Here is an 18,126-nt window from a genome sequence, read left to right on the forward strand (position 1 = left end):
TCCACCAAGAGAGGCCTCAGAAAAGGCTATGGTGTTCAGAGGCTTAGGAGGATGCACCATGGTAAGTGGACCTGTACATATATCATTAGTTAAAAAAAAAGAGGGGCTTAAAGTGCAATGAAAATACACAAGAATTAAGAATTGTACCTGTAGGGTCAATTTGCTGTGAGTCATTCTTTGCATTGGATTTTCCTTTCGTGGGTAAAGCGTAAGCCTCAAGTTCCGCTGCAGAAGGAACATGTATAGGGTCTAAAGAGGCGTCATCGTTCCCCCAAAGTGAATGACCATCAATCTCTGCACCCTGAAAAGATGGGAAAAGAACAATTCAAGTTCCAAGAAAAAAACCACAAAAAGAAAAAAAAAAATCTCTGACGCAAGTCTAAAAAAAAGAGTTACCTCGTTTCGTTGCAGCATTGGTTGCGAAGAAGTTGAAATGTCACCAAGAAAGTCAGTATTCAGAGTGAACTCAGCATTGGGATCACAATAAATAGGGCCAAGACTGGTGTCAGTTTTCCGACGCTTAAAGTGCACCTCACTATTATTGCTCCTACTGCTCCCACTACGCCTTCTGTCTTGGATTGCTGGTATTTTCAGCTTAAGTGGACGGACCAAAGCGATGTGAGAATCTAAAGAGTCTCCATCATCTTCCAGAAAGTCAACCGGATGAGCCTGACGGTCGCTATCTGGGAGCAAAGCCCTATTAGGAGGCACAGGGACGTTGGTGCTACATTCAACTTCACTAGGAATCACAGTTTTGTGATGAGGAGGTGCTGCACGGGTGACGTTCTTATCTTCTTTTGCTTTCAGAGTCTTGTGCAGTGGTCTACTAGTTGGCGCTTCTTTCGTTGCTTTCACTAGTGTAGAATGGTACACTTTAGACCACCAGTCGACATAGTCTCGAGTAACCATGTACTCCGTGATAGCACTCTGGGTCGGCAACGTTATCGCGCACTTGGTGTTCATTCTGGTGCAAGAATCCCAATGCTTATAAATCAAAGCCAATACGCTGGTGCGAATGTCGTTCTTAAGACTGCCAGGAACGTCTTGGACATAACCAAACTGTCGACTGAACCGATGTGGACTGTATGGCTGAATGACTCGTCGGTTGTCCTGTCTGAGAGAAAGATACCCAGATCGAAGGCTGATGAGATATATGAGGTCTAAATGGGAGATGTTCTCGCGGTTGATAATCACTCTGCTCTCTGAAAATACCCTGGCAAATGCATCCATCCTCACATTATCACATACATTGAACAAAGAAAGCGCCTGTGAGTCCCCACAATATTTAGCTGAAAATTCTCCGGAGAAGCGAACCATACGGGGCCTTAGGTCATTGGGAAGCGGAGACTGAAAGTGGGTGCCAAAGTACTCTGCTAGCCATGCATAAATATAATGAAAAGGAAGGGCAGCCGAGCAGTTACCTGGATCGCTAGAAACGGAAATCTCGCCTAAACCCTGATAGATGTTGGCCAACACTGGTACTGCTAGGCAAAACTATACACCCTGTGACATTTTGCTGGCAACTTTGAATACTCCCGGACGAATCAAACCAGTGTCGTCTTTGGGTAAAACAAACAGACACAACCAACAAGCAAGAAAGGCAGCCAAATAGGTGGGCTCTACATCTTCACCCTCAATGCCTAAGTCATCAAATACTGCAAGGTCTGCAGAAGTACGCTGTCGGATCTCATGGATCCTGCCAGATGGATTAAACACATTCTGGGGCGGATCTCTTTTGTTCCTGGTGCTTTTGTTTGGAGGCCTCTTATAGCGCAAAGCTCCTCTATACCAATATCGTATCCATGAAGTTATCTTCACTTTCTGACCTTGGCCTTCTTTGCAAAGCTTATGGTAGGCGAGAAACAAATAGCGGCAGCTTTGTTGACTCCCTTTGCTTGCTACAGTAAGCTCTTCAGCAGCTGGAACCACCTCATCATAAAACCGTCCAGTAATGGGCAAACCTCCGAGTTGGTCCAAATCCCAGAGAGAGATGGACATTTCTCCACTAGATGTGTGGAGAGTATTCGTCGCGGGGCACCAGTACTCGCAGAAAGCCCGTATGACAGAAGCAACACGGTCATAGCTGAATAGTGAGGCGAATATCGCTCGATAGAGACCGGCCTCCCGAGTAAGCTTGCCATTCCTGCTTAAGATATCTTCTACCCATTCCCAGTAGAATTCTGTGTAAGAGAAGCCCCCGTTTGCACGAAATGCATTGCTCCACTTCACTGAACCGTTGACTACACGATCGCTGAGAAGCTTGAATGGGGTCTGAGGAGTGTTCTGATCATGATGCGAAGACTTCAGTAACAGTACATGCGAGTTTTGTTGGTCTCTTCCAGATCTTGGTTGTCGAAACATAGCCAGCTGGCGAGGTACCACATGAGTCCACTGGAGGATGTGAGCTGAAGGGTCATAAGGAGGGACATCGATTGCTTGAGGCCCAGTCAATGATGGGTGCACTTGCATAGTAGTTCCATCACTTTGAGCGTCCTCCGGATCCTCGAGGATGGTGACTGTCCCTTTCTTGAAGCACTTGAAGAAGGCCATGGCCACGAAAGGATGGAAATCGCGATCGCAAGTGCCTGACGATGTACGCGAAGCCTAACCGCTTTCAGCGGACCCTACCACGCACAAATGTGGAGGAATCCAAGCGTTTAGGACGTCCGCGTTCTTCTCTCCGTGAGCTGCCAAATACGCGAAGCCTAACCGCTTTTGGTGGACCCTATCACGCACAAATATGGAGGAATCCAAGCGTTTAGGACGTCCGTGTTCTTCTCTCCGTGAGCCGCCAAATACGCGAAGCCTAACCGCTTTCAGCGGACCCTACCACGCACAAATGTGGAGGAATCCAAGCGTTTAGGACGTCTGTGTTCTTCTCTCCGTGAGCCACCAAATACACGAAGCCTAACCGCTTTCAGCGGACCCTACCACGAACAAATGTGGAGGAATCCAAGCGTTTAGGACGTCCGTGTTCTTCAATTATCACCTAAGTCCTGAAAAAGAAAGAGGAAAATATATTCATATATTTCAAATCACTTTCAGAATGCATGTAAGGTAAAAAAAAAAAAAATCATGTTTTGGAACCAGACAAAAAAAAATCCATCAATCATGCTTTAAAGGCACGTGCATGTATATGTAGAGTTAGGAGAAGCCGGACAATTTGGGGATTATTGAATAAAAAAGGACAGAAAGCCATACCTCAGCGTGATGATTTGCAGAGCCCAAGGCAAGAAATGAGTAATAGTTGCAAGCAAATAAAGAAATCAGAACTGGGGTTCTCCAATTGTCACCTCAATTCTGAGCAAAGAAAAAAAAATGTTTAAAACAATTATCAAGGGTACACCGTACACATATACTATGCAGTATAAAAATATACACACACACATAGAAGACAATTATGTCATGGCATGTGATGATTAGAAGGAAACGTGGAATCATGATATTATGATTCTGGCAATATCATGCATGTACGGTGCCGAAAAAAAAAGAAAAAAAAAGGGCTGCGGCGTCATGGAAGAGGGAGAATATGGGGGCAACAGGATAAATCAATTCATGCTTTGCACTTAGTCTGCCTCTTCCCCAGGAGTGGCAATGTAAAAAAAAAAAAAAAAAAAAGAATTATCAACATGTCCATGTTGTCAGGGAGTGGGGGCATATATTTATTGTCAGAACATATAGACATGCAATTGAACAAGGATCGATAAAAAAATTATCATCAGAAGGGAACAGAGAAATGTACCTCAGTTCCTCTATGCTTTAATAACTGGCGGAGTCCAAGGCAATAAATTAGCAGCAGCAGTAAATAAAGAAAGTAGAACTCGGGTTCGTCACTTGTCACCTCAATTCTGAGCAAAGAAAAAAAAAATGTTTAAAGTACTTATCAGAGTACACAAATACGGGTACGATATCCAAAAAAAAAAAAAAAAAAAGGTGATGACATCAGCAAGCACAGAGGACGTGGCGCGGGTGAACATGAATGATAATTAATCATACCTTTTGCATATATGATGAAAAAAAAATAAAAAAAAATCATTCTATGGATTGCATGTGCATATATATATATCGAACAAATTTATCAAGGCACATGCAATCATGGATGAATCATTTGTTGGTGGTTATCAAAAATTTTTTTTTTTATGGTTGCAGTGCTGCACATGTATATATATGAGTATGTAGTAAAAAGATGAGTCATGTTTTGATCTGCGTGCATGCTTATATATATATATATATATATATATATATATATATCATTCATCGGATTTGAAGTGAGAAAGGAAAGGAAAGTGTCAGAAGGAGGAACATTGGAATCGTGGATAATTCACAATAGCGTAAAGGCATGGCATGTATATATAAAAAAAACAGTGATAATAGTGGAGGGATGGCTAAATTTGTCAATTGAAGGCAATGAATTAAATCCGTCAATTGATACGACAAATTTGTTTCTGCCCACTACCAATGACTCGTCTCAATTCAAGATCCCAGCGGAAGCAGTAAGCTACGTGCAGCAAGCCCTGTCAGTAAAAATAAAAAAAGTAAGCAAAGTCAGCACAGTGCCACAGCCATCTCAATTAATAATAAAGAAACGTATGGAGACAAATAATCTTTGCTTGATGATCTTCTGCAATACCAAGGACAAAAGTCAACCAAGCAAGAAAATTGGGAGTTGCAGCCGAGCCTAGAGTAGCTGTTGCTGAAGAGAAATTGGCTTCTCTGCTATAACTATAATTTGCAAGAAAAAAAAGTGCATCATCTGACCCTTAAAACTTCTTGATGTTTCTTGATGTGGCATCAGCTGGCCCTTAAAACTATATCTGACGGTTGTGATAGAATCCAAGCAAATTATAGCATGTCATATTATAGCAGAGAAGCCAAGTCCTGCTGAAGAAGACAGGTTGGAAAAGTAAGTGTGAGGAGGCCGTCCCTTTAAATTAACGGGTTAGGGTTTCTCACTTCATTAATTTCCTAGTTGAGACTAGGAAAATATGGCAGAAATCCTAAATTTTCTGCTATATATGGCAATAATATTTTGAGTGCAGAAATTTTGTGAATAAATGTTTTATTCGGAAAAAAATCAAGGATTTATTCTGTAAATATTCTTATATTATGGACTTTGTCACATGCCCATTTAAAGTCCTTGTCATATTTACAAAATTAAATCCTGATTGCGAGAGAATCTCTACAAAAAAAACATTTTGAGAGAATCTCTAAGAAATTAAATCAAGATTCCAAGGGAATCTCTACAACTTTAGAGTTCTACAAGCTACCTCTGTTAAAGCAATACATTGTGGCAAGCCAAAATGAAAAAGCCGTCAAAGTCAAAGCGACTAAAAAAAAAAAAATCAAAACTTCAAGTCGCACCTCCTACACGTGACAACATGTTTACGGCGCACCTTGAAGTGGGGACATTTGTAGACACCAAAAATTTAATGAAAATAAATTCATTAAATAATTCAGTCAACACTCAAAATTATGACCGAACAAATTTAGTCGGCATGTGGGTCCCACAAAATGTTCACGTGGCTTGTGAGTCAGCAAAATCACGCAGACTCAGAGAATGACACTTGGCAACACATGAAAGGCCCGATGGCAATAAATGAATTTGCTCCGGCTAAATCAATTGATATTAAAGCGGATCAATCAAATTAAATCAATTGATTCCGAGCCAAATCAAGTATTAAATCTCGTCTGCTGATTAGATATCAATTTATTTAAATTGATCAAGACGACAATCAGTCATCCAATTAATTGGCTAAATTTCTTAATAGTCATAATTAAATCGGTTAACCAAAACGGATTGATTTAATTGTGATATTAACGAAATACAATTAAAATCAGCCATCAAATTAATTGGTTAATTCCTTAATAGTCGTGATTAAATCAGTTAATTAAGACTGATTAATTTGATTACGTAATTAAGGAAAATACAATTAATTACGTGTCATCAAGGCATTCCAAATTGAGGGAGACACCGACACTATAAATACCCCCTCTCAAATCAAGAGAATGACTTCAGCCAAAAATAGAGAAGAATATACTCTCAAAATTTCTGAAGACCCCCAAGCTCGTGTGAAGAACCATCAAGCTGCCAAATAGCCGGTTCCTCACCAACCTCAAGAGTTAAAGCGTTCGTCACGTGTCAACTCTTGTGACCACCGTCCAACTCAAGATCAAGCGTCAAGCCCTTGAGTGAAATTCATCGTCGGAGATCGAATCAGAGGATTACCAAAGATTGTAACCCGCATTTAAATTAATAAAATTATTATTTTGTACACGTGTCTGTATCTTGTTTGCTTTCAGATTTTCGTGTTTACAACTTCATAGTAGGTACTTTCTTCTCTCCCATCCACAACTCTTATGTGATTTGCTGAAATTTTCTGTGATTGTTAGCTTCAAAGCTTTGATTTTACATACTTGGTATTCGATTGTGGTTTTCTACAAGTAATTGCGGTTGATTCTTGAAGTTTTGTTGTAGACATTTCGTCGAACACTTGGTGTGCGTTCCTGATTTTCGCTCAGCTTGACTATTTCTCTTTTGATTTTGTTCGTCGAGTGTAAGGGTTCACTTCTTCTATGCATTTCTGGATTTTGTTCTATGATTTTGTTTGATAGGTCATGCTGTTTTCCTCTCAATTTGTTTAAGTTCTTCTTGGTACATTCCTATTTGTGCTTCTGCAAATAATAGCTAGTTTCCCTGTGTATATATATAGGATCGATTGGCTGAGCCTTTTGAAATGCACAAAATCCAAATCTGGATAAAACCCAATCAGATAAACTCATCTTCACACTTTTTCACACTTTCAGTATAGCTAATTTATTAGGAGGACTGGAGGAGATCATAATACTGAACCTTTCTTCATTGTGGACAGCCTTGTGAACACTTCCTAGTTCAAATTTTCATATTTATTAACTGAATCAACTCATGAATAGCTAAAAGAAGATAATTGAAACTTTGCTATAAGTTTGGAACTTTGTATTGAGTTGAAATTGTCATCACATTGGATATAATGTAATGTTAAGTATGGTTAGGAGTTAGGACTTAGAGCTGGGCAATGTTCATTAAGCTTCAAACCCTTTTGAGTTTTCTGGACAATTTCGTGAGTTTTCTGGACAGTTTTGTCTGCCTGGTGGTATTTGGGTTTGACGCATGATATACTTGGAATACATGGACTCGAAGGTGTTTTGGAATTTGGTATTTGCTTTTGATAGGAGGGCATTGAATATATGGATATAGAGTATATATAGAGTGAATTAGTTTAACTGACTTGATTTGCTATCACTTTTCAGTATTTCTCATGGAGCTATATGGTGGCAGGTACTTTTTGTTTCCTCCCATGAGTACCAAAGAGTTTGATGATCGCGTGATGGTGCTACTATATACGCTGTAAAGTGTGAGGCACATGTATGATATATTCCTTAGTTGTAGTATGCTACTGATTGTGTCAACTAGGCAATATCATGATTCCGTAGTTGGTGACTAGCTATTTAATTCATGACAACACAAATTCTCATTGAGACTCTGTTTTCATCCTTTTTATATTTTCCTCTTTTTTTTTTTTTTTTTGACAAAAATAGCTCAGTTTTAGTTTGGCTATATGTCAGCATATTGTATGCTAACAAATACATTGTAGCTCAGTTATAATGGTATGTAGTAAGATGTTCATAACCTTCCAAATGTATTGCCCAATACATATATATAATGATTCAGGGCAGGCTAGTGCACCCAATGAAATGTAAATGCTTTGTTTTTAGTACAGGTAGTCGTGCTTGTATACCTTTTTCCTTAGTGAGAAAAATTGCATGGCTAGTTGTCGTGACAATTTACTTTCACTTGGTTTTGTTTATAGGAAAAGTGTGAAAAGTTTAAACGGATGAGAGAACAGAAACCTTTACTTCATAGGACAAGTAGAAAAAGTTTTGCCTGCATTGAGAATGAGTTGGTAAGATTGAACAAAATTGCATATGTTTTATGAATGAGAATAATAGAGCTAATCCCTATCATTTTTGTTTTGTAGAAGCAAAAAAGTGATGAACCTGATTCAATATCAAGGTGTGATGTGTGGCTTCATGCTTATGAAGCAAAGAAGAAGGATGCAACTGAAGATGTTGAAGATCCAGAAGTAGTGGTGAGTAATTCTACCATCTTTGACTTTGAATGCATATTTCACTTAGCATATTCTTTGTTTTTGTTGAGAAATTATTGCAGTATTTTCATTTGTTTGCTATATTTTTCAGAAACAAGTGAAAAAAACCATGGCAGAACATGCAACTTCACAAACTCGTTCTATCAAGGATGATGCTGTTTCTAAAGTTTTAGGACCCAATCGACGAGGATGAGTACGAGGATATGGATTTGGAGCACTTCCTTCAAAGGTAGATGGTCAAACATACGTGGGTAGCAAAGTTACAATGTTGGAGAATGCACTGCTTGCTACTTCACAAGAGCTGCAAGAGTTGAAAATGGTGGTAAAAAATATTTTAGCTCAGTCAGAGAAAGGAGAAAAGAAGAATGTACGTATTCTGGCCCAAAATACATCATGTATTTTTTCTTTTTCATATGTATAGTAATGTTACTAATTTTTTTGTTTATATAATAAAAATGAAACAAGCAGTGCTCAGCAATCTGCCATTGAGATTGCACAAAGGAAAAAAGGAAATGACACTGCAGAGAGCAAGAAAAGAAAAGAAAAAGATCGTAAAAGCAAACAAAGCAAGCAGAAGACACATGCAAGTATTCGGCCAACAGCCAAAGAAAAGGAAGGTGGGAATGAAGTAAAGATGAAGAAATTACACTTGTTAAGTTGGTTGGATAAAGAGGAAAAGATTGTTGCAGCTGCTGACCTTCACTCAGAGGATCCAAACGAGAAAGTACATTGTGTTCCTCTTGGTCTTGGTTGTTGGAAAGTTTGGGTGCGTGAAGTCTCTCATGACATACCTTTATTTCAGCCAACCCAAGAGTTCAGTACACTTGGTGCAGCTAAAGGAAGCACAGTGGCTTGGCCCATCAACTTCATCAAGCTACTTTAATATGCGCTATTTGAGGTAAACTTTTAGACTTTTAGTGCATTATGGTTCAATATAAGGCAAAGATAGTAGCATTTTCAGAACATAGAACTTATTTCTAAGGGAATAGATGTTCTAGTTATTGGACTGTTATGAAATTAAAATCCAACAGTATGGTCACTCAATGCAGCACTGCGGCGGTGTAAAATCTTTTGAGATGTTTTCATCATCTGGTTGAAACCAATTTATATGTTGATACCAATCTATTATATTTTATATTATACTTGTCTAGGTTTTGAACTTGGATGCTCTCGACACTGGAATATTGCTGGCAAGCATTCTTTGTCTATTTGTATACTTTGTGAAGTGTAAGTTATACGATTGTTCCCTCCTTGCAGGTAAGCAATTGAGCCGAAGGCAAATCAAGAACATAATCGATAAGATGTTTGATAATTTCAAAAACAAGATAGGAAGAGCATATATGAGAATAGTTTCTCAACATTGGCTTAATTTGAGTTGTTGAATATAATGGATAATTTTATAAAATGCACATTTTCTTAATTTGTCTACTTTACTTTTGGGTGCTTGAGTTAATGTACTGTGAAAATGTAAAGAAAAGCTAACATCATAGCTCATTGAAATGGGGAAAATATGCAGAAAAAACAAACAAATTTACGGCACGTGTTTGTCCATGTACGGCATTCATAAATGTCTATTTACGACGTGCAAAATGTAAACTTACGGCTTGCATTTGTTGATTTACGGCGCACATGATGTGAAATTACGGCGTGCGTAAGTGTTGATTATGGCGTGCACTGATGTCGTGAGTTTAACATTTTCTAATTGGCGGGAAGAGATTGACGACGTTCTTTTGCGTTCATTTACGGTGTGCTTTTTTCGCGCCGTAAAATTTAAAAATTGAACCTAATTTCACGACGCTGTCTATAAAGGTGCACTTTTGCACGACTTTGCGCGTCGTAAATTGTAATTTACGGCGTGCGTTGCACGTCGTGAAAGACATATTTTCCTGTAGTGACGTTATGGGCCCTTCAAACCTCCAAGCGGTCAGCAACTGGTACAACCCCATTTGCCTTGACATATGGCCATGATGCCATGCATGCTTCCAGTTGAAATGAAAATCAAAGCCCTACGCGTATCAGAACAAAATAGTCTAACTATTGGTGACTATATTTACTCAAGCAATGCTACAAGAGTTGGAAGAACTGGACCAAGCTAGATTGGATGCCTACAATAGGATTGAAGCTTAAAAACGTGCAATGGCAAGGGCTTATGACAAACGGGTTCGAGGCAAGACCTTCGCTCAGGATGACTTGGTTTGGAAGGCGGTCTTCCCTGAGACTGCAAAAGATCCAAAATACGGAAAATGGTCACCTAAGTGGGAAGGACCATTCGCAGTGGATCGAATCCTTGGTAATGGAGCATATCATCTTCGAGACATTGATGGCGAGCTCCATTACATGCCTATCAATGGCCATCACTTGAAGAAGTATTATCCTACTGCATGAGAGATGTCAGAACCTTAGTAACAAGTTAAATGATTTGACTTGATGCTTAGACAATCAATAGTCGACTCACTTGGGGGGAGGGCTACATCTCATGAATTCAATGAATAATTGTAGCCGGCAAAGGACCGCGGTTGAATAATTGTTTAGTGGGTATGTGAACAGCTAGTCGGTATCACGAGTACCGCAGCTGTTGAAGAGCCCACTTGAATGTTGGTATCACAAGTACTGCGGCTGTTGAAGAGCTGCACTTGAATGGACGCAGTTAATAAAGGTCCATTGTTAAATAATTATCTACTGGGCATATAGAACGTATAATCTATAATCCTCAACTCTTTGGGTGGTACCGGAGAGTTTTTTCTAGCTTTTGGTATTAACAAACAGTTGAATAGCCGTGGCTATCAAATGATAGCTAAATGTCCATAATTTAATGGAGCGTGGTTAAATGGCCATGAAGGAGTAAGCTTGAAATCAACGGTTGAATAGCCACAGCTAGCAAAGGACCGTAGCTGAATGTCCATAATTTAATGGATCATGGTTAAATGGTCGTGAAGGAGTAAGCTTGAAAGCAAAGTTTGCATGATCAAGTGTAATGCTCAACAACCAGGGGCAGTTGTGACTAAGAGGCATGAATCAAGAGTTTATTGAATGGTGCTCAAAACACAGGAGTCTAAAGAGCTTATTGAATGTCGCTCAAACATAGAAATATAAAATAAAAAAAGGGGAGAAAGAAAGGGAAATCTTCTAATATAGCTATGAAAACGTCAAATCAAACAAAAGGAACATTCGATCAAGGCAAGATCTTCTCCCATGCAGACCAGTCAGCGTCATACTTCATCATTGCTTCATCAAGATCATGCTTGATTTCTAAAAAGGCTTGTGTGTCCCTACCATGTATGGAAAACAACTTGAGCTCTTCATCATGTTCTTTATACTCTTGGTTTATAACGTTTAAAGCTGCAGCCATGCGTTCCTGGATCACATTCACTCGACTCTCTAGCTCAGCTAACTCTTGCCCATCTTTGTTGAACTCGTCACGAAGTTGGGTGAGTTTCGCGGCCCTTGAAGATTGACGCTCTACAATAGGTCCATATTTTTGTTCTAGAGCGCAGCCAGTGTCCCATTTTTCCAAAGCATGTGTGAAGGCAATTACACTGACATCTGTAACTTTGAGATGATCTTCAATTTGTTGCATGAGGTCGAGACTAAAATGATTGACCGAAATCAAGAATTTTATCTCTTGTTTGAAGCGGTCATAAAGATTGTTGTCAACCACTGTCAAAAGGGGTTTGCGGCAATAGGCAGTTACAAACTTGGCCGCTGTCTTCTCTCGATCATTGCAAATTTGTTCTGGTGTCATCTTCGTTGACACAGCAAGCTCGTCCAAGAAGGTTAAAGCCTCTGCAGACAGTAAAGGTGTAGAAGAAGTTGCCTGAAGACAGCAGAGGTGTAAATGAGAGAGGTGTGTTAGCATGACGAGCTCAACCATGGTGGACAGTGATAAATATATATATATATATATATATATATATCGCCTACAACTTACTTGGTTAAAAGTGCTTTGTTGAATGGCGGTCGTTTCTCTCTCAACACTTAATGCCTCGCTCATATGTTGCACCTCCATGTATGCCTACATAATTGAAGAATTAACAAGCAAGACAACAAGTAGATACCACGGCTAAATAAGGACCACGATGAAATGATAAAAGATAGAATATTTTCTCTACCAACAAATAAATGTGTACCTCATGATCGTCAGGGAAAGAATGAACTGATCCGTCAATTAAAGCGTTGTCTTCACCATTAGCAAAAGTTTTGGCCTGCTCATCATCAATAGTCAATTCAATAGTATGGTCGCTGTTGTTATTCGAGCTCGCAGGAGAATATTCTTCAGAAAAGGATGAACTCTATTGTGCTAAGGCTGGAGTTTCTTTGCGACCATCAGTAGTAGTCCGCTTTCTTTTCCGCCCATCTTGGCTTTTCAAGATATCACCAACTCCTTGAACAATCCGCTTTGTAAACAGTTCCCTTAAATCTGGGTCAACAAATTTCTTTGAGTAATCTGACCACCAATTGATGAAAAGGGGTGTAGCCGTGCAACTCGTTTGGTAAGGCTCCATCTTGAAACGACTAAGATGTTCTTGGCAACGTCGTGAGACTGAGTCACACATACCCTGCGTACTGAGCTTTTGACGCCATGAAAATATATGATTCAATGAGTTGTTTAAAAGAACAGGACAACTCTGAAGGAATCCAAACTGACGAGCAAAATAATTAGGAAGATAGACTTCTACCCCTGGCTTGCAATAACGGCTGAGTGTTAGGCCGTAGTGCAAATCTCTTGAGATTAAGAAACTACCCCAGGTTCCTTTCCATTCATCATCGGACAAGCATTGATTTGATTCTTCGTTGTTTGTAAGAAAGGCTACTTTCCATTTGGTGTAGCAAACATGAAAGTTTTTAAATGTTTGAGGGTGTAGAACATGGTAAAACACTTCTCCACTGACATATGAGATGATGTTGTAGCCATAAAATGCTGCCCATATGACATCCTATAGTCAAATTTGGGTGCGGCTGTTGACATCTGAGGAAAATAGGCCCGCAACCACAGTTGGAACATCCAGAGTGGCCTACCAGTGTTGGGATCCATGTTATTAGTCACAATTTTGTGCAGACACCCGTACAAGTATGCAAGGACAAATGGGTCGAGAGCTAACTAGATGCCCGAAGCTAATGCCTTGGCTAGTATTGCAAAATCAAGAGGACATTGTCGTGCTTTGCAGCAGAACACATACTTGCATAGCCAATAATACAGAAACACTGCATGCTCGTTCTCCTTGACTGGTTCTCTGCCTGGTAAGGCATAGTGCTTGTACAAGGTGCTATAGTTGCGTGACCTTTTGGATTTATTCGTAGCTTGAGCCTGTGCATCTTTATCCTTGAATTTTGGAGCTTGCAGGTTATCTCTAAAAGCAGTTGACAGATTGTGATTCGCGCTAATTTCAACTCCAACAGGCCGCATACCAAAAATAGTGCACATATCCATAATTGTAGGACTCATAGGACCCAACAGCAAGTTCATGGTGTTCGTGGCTGATGACCAGAAACATAAAGCCACTGCTAGTATGGCTTCTCAATGACTATGTCTTGCTCCGTGAGCTTAATAGCATCAAAAATGCTAAGTTTCTGCCAAGCGTCAGCATAGAAAAACTCCATTCTTGGCACCCATGCTTTCCATTCTTCCGTGAGGGTCGGCTAACCTTCAGGCCGGGAACAAGCCCAGGAAGACCAATAATGTTGGAGAGAATGGCTAGAGTGATCTGATTGATATTTGTAAAGGACTCTTGTGATGATTGGAGGTGTACGATCATGAAAGTGAGGGCCTAAATAAAGGCTTGGTGGAGTTTGCCCTGCCAATTTGTGAATCTCTCCACCTCGCATTTTTTCAAGTATAGAAGACAAAGCTTTGTCGTATTTTTCTGAGAATTCCATGGTTTCTTCTTCAAAAAGGCTTCCCATTGTGTGCAGACGATTTGCAAGTCTTAGGATGAGTGTTTGTTTTGTGAGCATAAGGGATGTCTAGGATTGATATTTATAAGGATCATCACTGATTGAATCCCCGTTGAATAAGGCTTGAAAGGATTTTCAAGTAGCCGCAGGAGATCTAAAGATATTGGGAGAGAAAGAAAGTTACATTCAAGAAAGAAATTGAATATGTGGCTTAGTTAAAATACACTCAATGTTGAGTCCTCATCAAATATGGACTTTGATTGTTCATTGGCTGCAGAGAATCATGAAAATAATGGGAAGAAGGAAAGTAGTATCCAAACAGGAAAAGGAGTGAGGCACATTGAAAGTCATTCAATTGTATGTCACCCTGATTTTTCTTAAACAATGGGGAGCCCAGTTTTTGCGAAGATATCGACTTGATTATGCATATCCAAATACATAGCAATCAAGGATTTTATGATTAAATCGGCAGCCATGATTCAGTTAATTACATGGCAGCCATTATTTTTTTTTATAATCAATTGATAGCAAACATGATTCTTTGATTCATTAAAACCATGATCTTCCCAATTAATTGGCAGCCAATGTGCCATAATTAATTGGAAAGTCCAGTTTTTGTGAAAGGTATCGACTCAGACATTGATGATGCATATCTAGATATATGGCAGCCAAGGATTTTATGATTAAGTTGGCAACCATGATTCTGTTAATTATATGGCAGCCATGCTTTCCATAATTAATTGACAAAACATGGTTTCGTTCATTGATTAAAACCATGAAGTTCACAATTGATTGGTAGCCAATGTGCCATAGTTAATTGGGAAACCAAGATTCAGTTGCATAATTGGCAGCCATGATTCTTTTTTGGTAGCCATGATCTTCATAATTAATTGGCACCCATGATTCCTTTAATTGATTGTCAGCCATGACTTTGATAATTAAATAGGGATCAATGATGTTATTAACTAATTGACAGCCAAATCTACGATGTTATTGCCGTGATTTTAATTATATTTGTTGATGGATGTGAGCTACATGGCAAACGTCTAGATAAGTTCCAAATTCGACAGAAGGCCGCGCTTGAACGGTTGAATTGTCATGACATAATGAAGAGCTGCGGCGAGTGACTGCGGCATGACGAATGTCAACAACACCTATAATAGAGCGTGTGCTTTGCCAAGAGAATTTTCTAAAAATAATCTTTTAGTCCCTTAACCACTCGGCATCTATGCCGAAGCTCAAGGGACTAGGGGGGCTCTGTTTGAACCAATATTTGGCAAGGCTCACGTGGCAGATAGGTGAACCCGACCCACAAAGCGTAATGAATATCCGCAGCTAATTAGCAGCGGCACATTAAAGATTTATAAAGTTGATTCTCAATTAGCCGTGGCACATTAAATGTTTATTGTCAAATTTATGACCGAAGATAACGTGTGCAAAGAGCCGTTATTAGATTGGGAGAGACCAAATGAATCACAAGGTGTAATGAATGACCGTGGACCCACAAGTCGTAATGAATGACCGCTGCTAATTAGCCGCAGCACATCAAAGAGATTGATTGTCAGGAGAAACGTTACCAAAGTTTGGGGCAATTAACTTGAATGAGCATCAGGATGTGTTATTGTCAATCATCAGTTACAAGACCTGATTGATTGCTCATGAAAGAATCAATCATTGATAACGTCAAAAATATCCCAAACATGAATACTACTGAGATTGCCTCTTTTCCTTCATTCAGTAGTTTAACGTACTTCCACTATGCCAAAAACTGCATCACACTACACTTTTTAGACAACGAAAAAAAAATTTCCGTTGTGTGATCACTGAAACTGCTTCACACAACAGGTTTAATGAGATTGGCGTTGTATAAGGAGGTCGTACATCAAATTTTTTGGATCCAAGATTATTGTACAACAGTTTTAAGGATTTGTCTGTTGTCTGAATGTAAAAAAAATTTCCTCTTCACCTTGCTCAAATTTGGGTCGAAATTTTGACTCACCTTGCACAACAGTATAGTTGTATATGTTGTATGAGAGTGAGTTGCAAAATAACATACAACACATTTTTTTGTTTCCGTCGTGCAAGTTTGGAAGAAAATCATATGTACCCCAAAATGAGAGTGAGTAGCCCCAAGAAGGCCAATTTTAGGTGAAATGCTAGTACACAATTGTAAGCTCCTACAACGGAATTGCTTATTTTTGTTGTGTGAATGTTCGATGGTAATCTTAGGCGGGAGAAATGAGTTTGTAATTTGCACTAGGCGGGAGATTTGTTTGTTGGGTCCCTAAAATGAAGTTTCAGTGTAGACTATCAGACAACGAAAATTCATTTATCTGTTGTCTGAATTGATCATACAAAGTCAAAAACTAAACTTAAATAAAACATTGTCCAGCTAGCGCTGTAACTTAATGCATATTGTCTCCCACGACTTGGCCGTTTTCAACACTTAGCTAGGTAGTCTTCGAGAAAAAGAGCAAAACTCATCTTCTTCTTCTCAAAGTAGAACCCGTGGCCGTCTTCTTCTTTGAAAGAATCGATCGAACCCAACTTCTTCTCAAAACCCATCTTCTGAAAATATTGGATTGGGGATTTGCTCAATTTGGGTTTTCAATTTGGGGATTTGAATGAGGAGGAAAAAGGGAGAGGGGTTTCTCGAGTACATTAATCGATAAATCTGGAGGAAGAAAAGGAGGAGAAGAAGACCCAACAACAACGAGGTTACTAGGAACAGCAGCAGAAGAAGATCATCATCCAAATCCTCTGCTCGATTTGGTCTGTTTGTCGAGGTCTCTGCTTTATTCCTATAATTCATCATTAATTTCTGCTAACTCTCTATTTGATTTCCCAGGATAAATAAACAACTTAAAGAAAGTTTATTGAACTGGGTAAACATTGATTTCAGTTTGAGGTGTTAGATTGAGATAAAGTTTAGATTTTTATTTTGTTGTTCTGAAGTTGGTTTTGGTTTTTGAGTTGCAGGGAGGAATCCAAGTTCTAATAACAACAAATCTTGGTCTAAATCTACAAGGGATTCTAAAAGTGGGTCTTGAAGAAAATTGAATGTCAATGGTGTAGGATATCGTTACTCTTTTGTTGAATTTCAGGTGTGCTTTGTTGGCTCAAGAATTATTCTTTTATTATGAGATCAAATTGCAGTTCGTTTTCTAATGTATACCTTGCAATGTTTGAGAGCAAAACAGCTAAACTTTTTTAGAGGTAGATTAGTATGAGAATGAAACAAGTTTTCCTGTCATAGCCGTTTTTCATGTCTGAGAGAAAAACCCCAAGCTTTTCTTCAGTTCTAGCAAAACCTGGAGCTCTTCTCACCATCTTCTCAAAACACTTAGCCATCACAAATCACCATCTTCTCACCATCTTTCAAGTCTAGATTGGGGTTCTACTCGATTAATTTTCGATTTGGGGGTTTTTCATTCTGCTGAAAATGGGGATTTAGGTTCTCTTTCGATTTGGGTTCTACTCGTTTGCAGATTCTGTTTTATTGTCATTTTCCAGACTTGGCAATTTCAGCTTTTGCCATGCTTCGCACCCTTGAAGGAGATGTGCTTCAAGGTCTTAATCTGGCTGCATTTTATTTTATTATTTGGCATGAATGATAAATGCATTACTGTTTTTTACTCCCTCATTCCTATTTCATTTCTTGCCTTTACAGTTCAAATTTCATATGTCATATAACAACGACAGTTCCAAGACCCAATTCTGTCATATTTACTGTCTTACACAGAACCCAATAAAGAGAGAAGGGCAATGAGAGTCCCCTCTATGAGTGGAGTGACCAAAGAGAGAGAAAATGGGGTGAAATTGCAGTCTCTCAGTTTGCAGCAGCTGGAGTTTTCCTATCATGGCTGCTGATCACAACTCCATTACCAGTGTTTTCGTTCTTTTGGCATCTACTTGATCCACAAAGAGTGGAAGGAATCTCTGTTTTTCAGTTTTCATTGAAACCCAATTGCCTGCTTTGAATGTGAATGGTGTTGTCTCCCCGCCAGTACTGAAAACAGCCATTTAGTGAGTTTTTAATCTTATTGTTCATATCATAAAGGATCGGGTTTTGCAGTTTTTATGAGTTACG

This window comes from Rosa chinensis, chromosome 1, assembly GCF_002994745.2.
Source record: "Rosa chinensis cultivar Old Blush chromosome 1, RchiOBHm-V2, whole genome shotgun sequence".
Lineage (NCBI taxonomy): Eukaryota > Viridiplantae > Streptophyta > Magnoliopsida > Rosales > Rosaceae > Rosa > Rosa chinensis.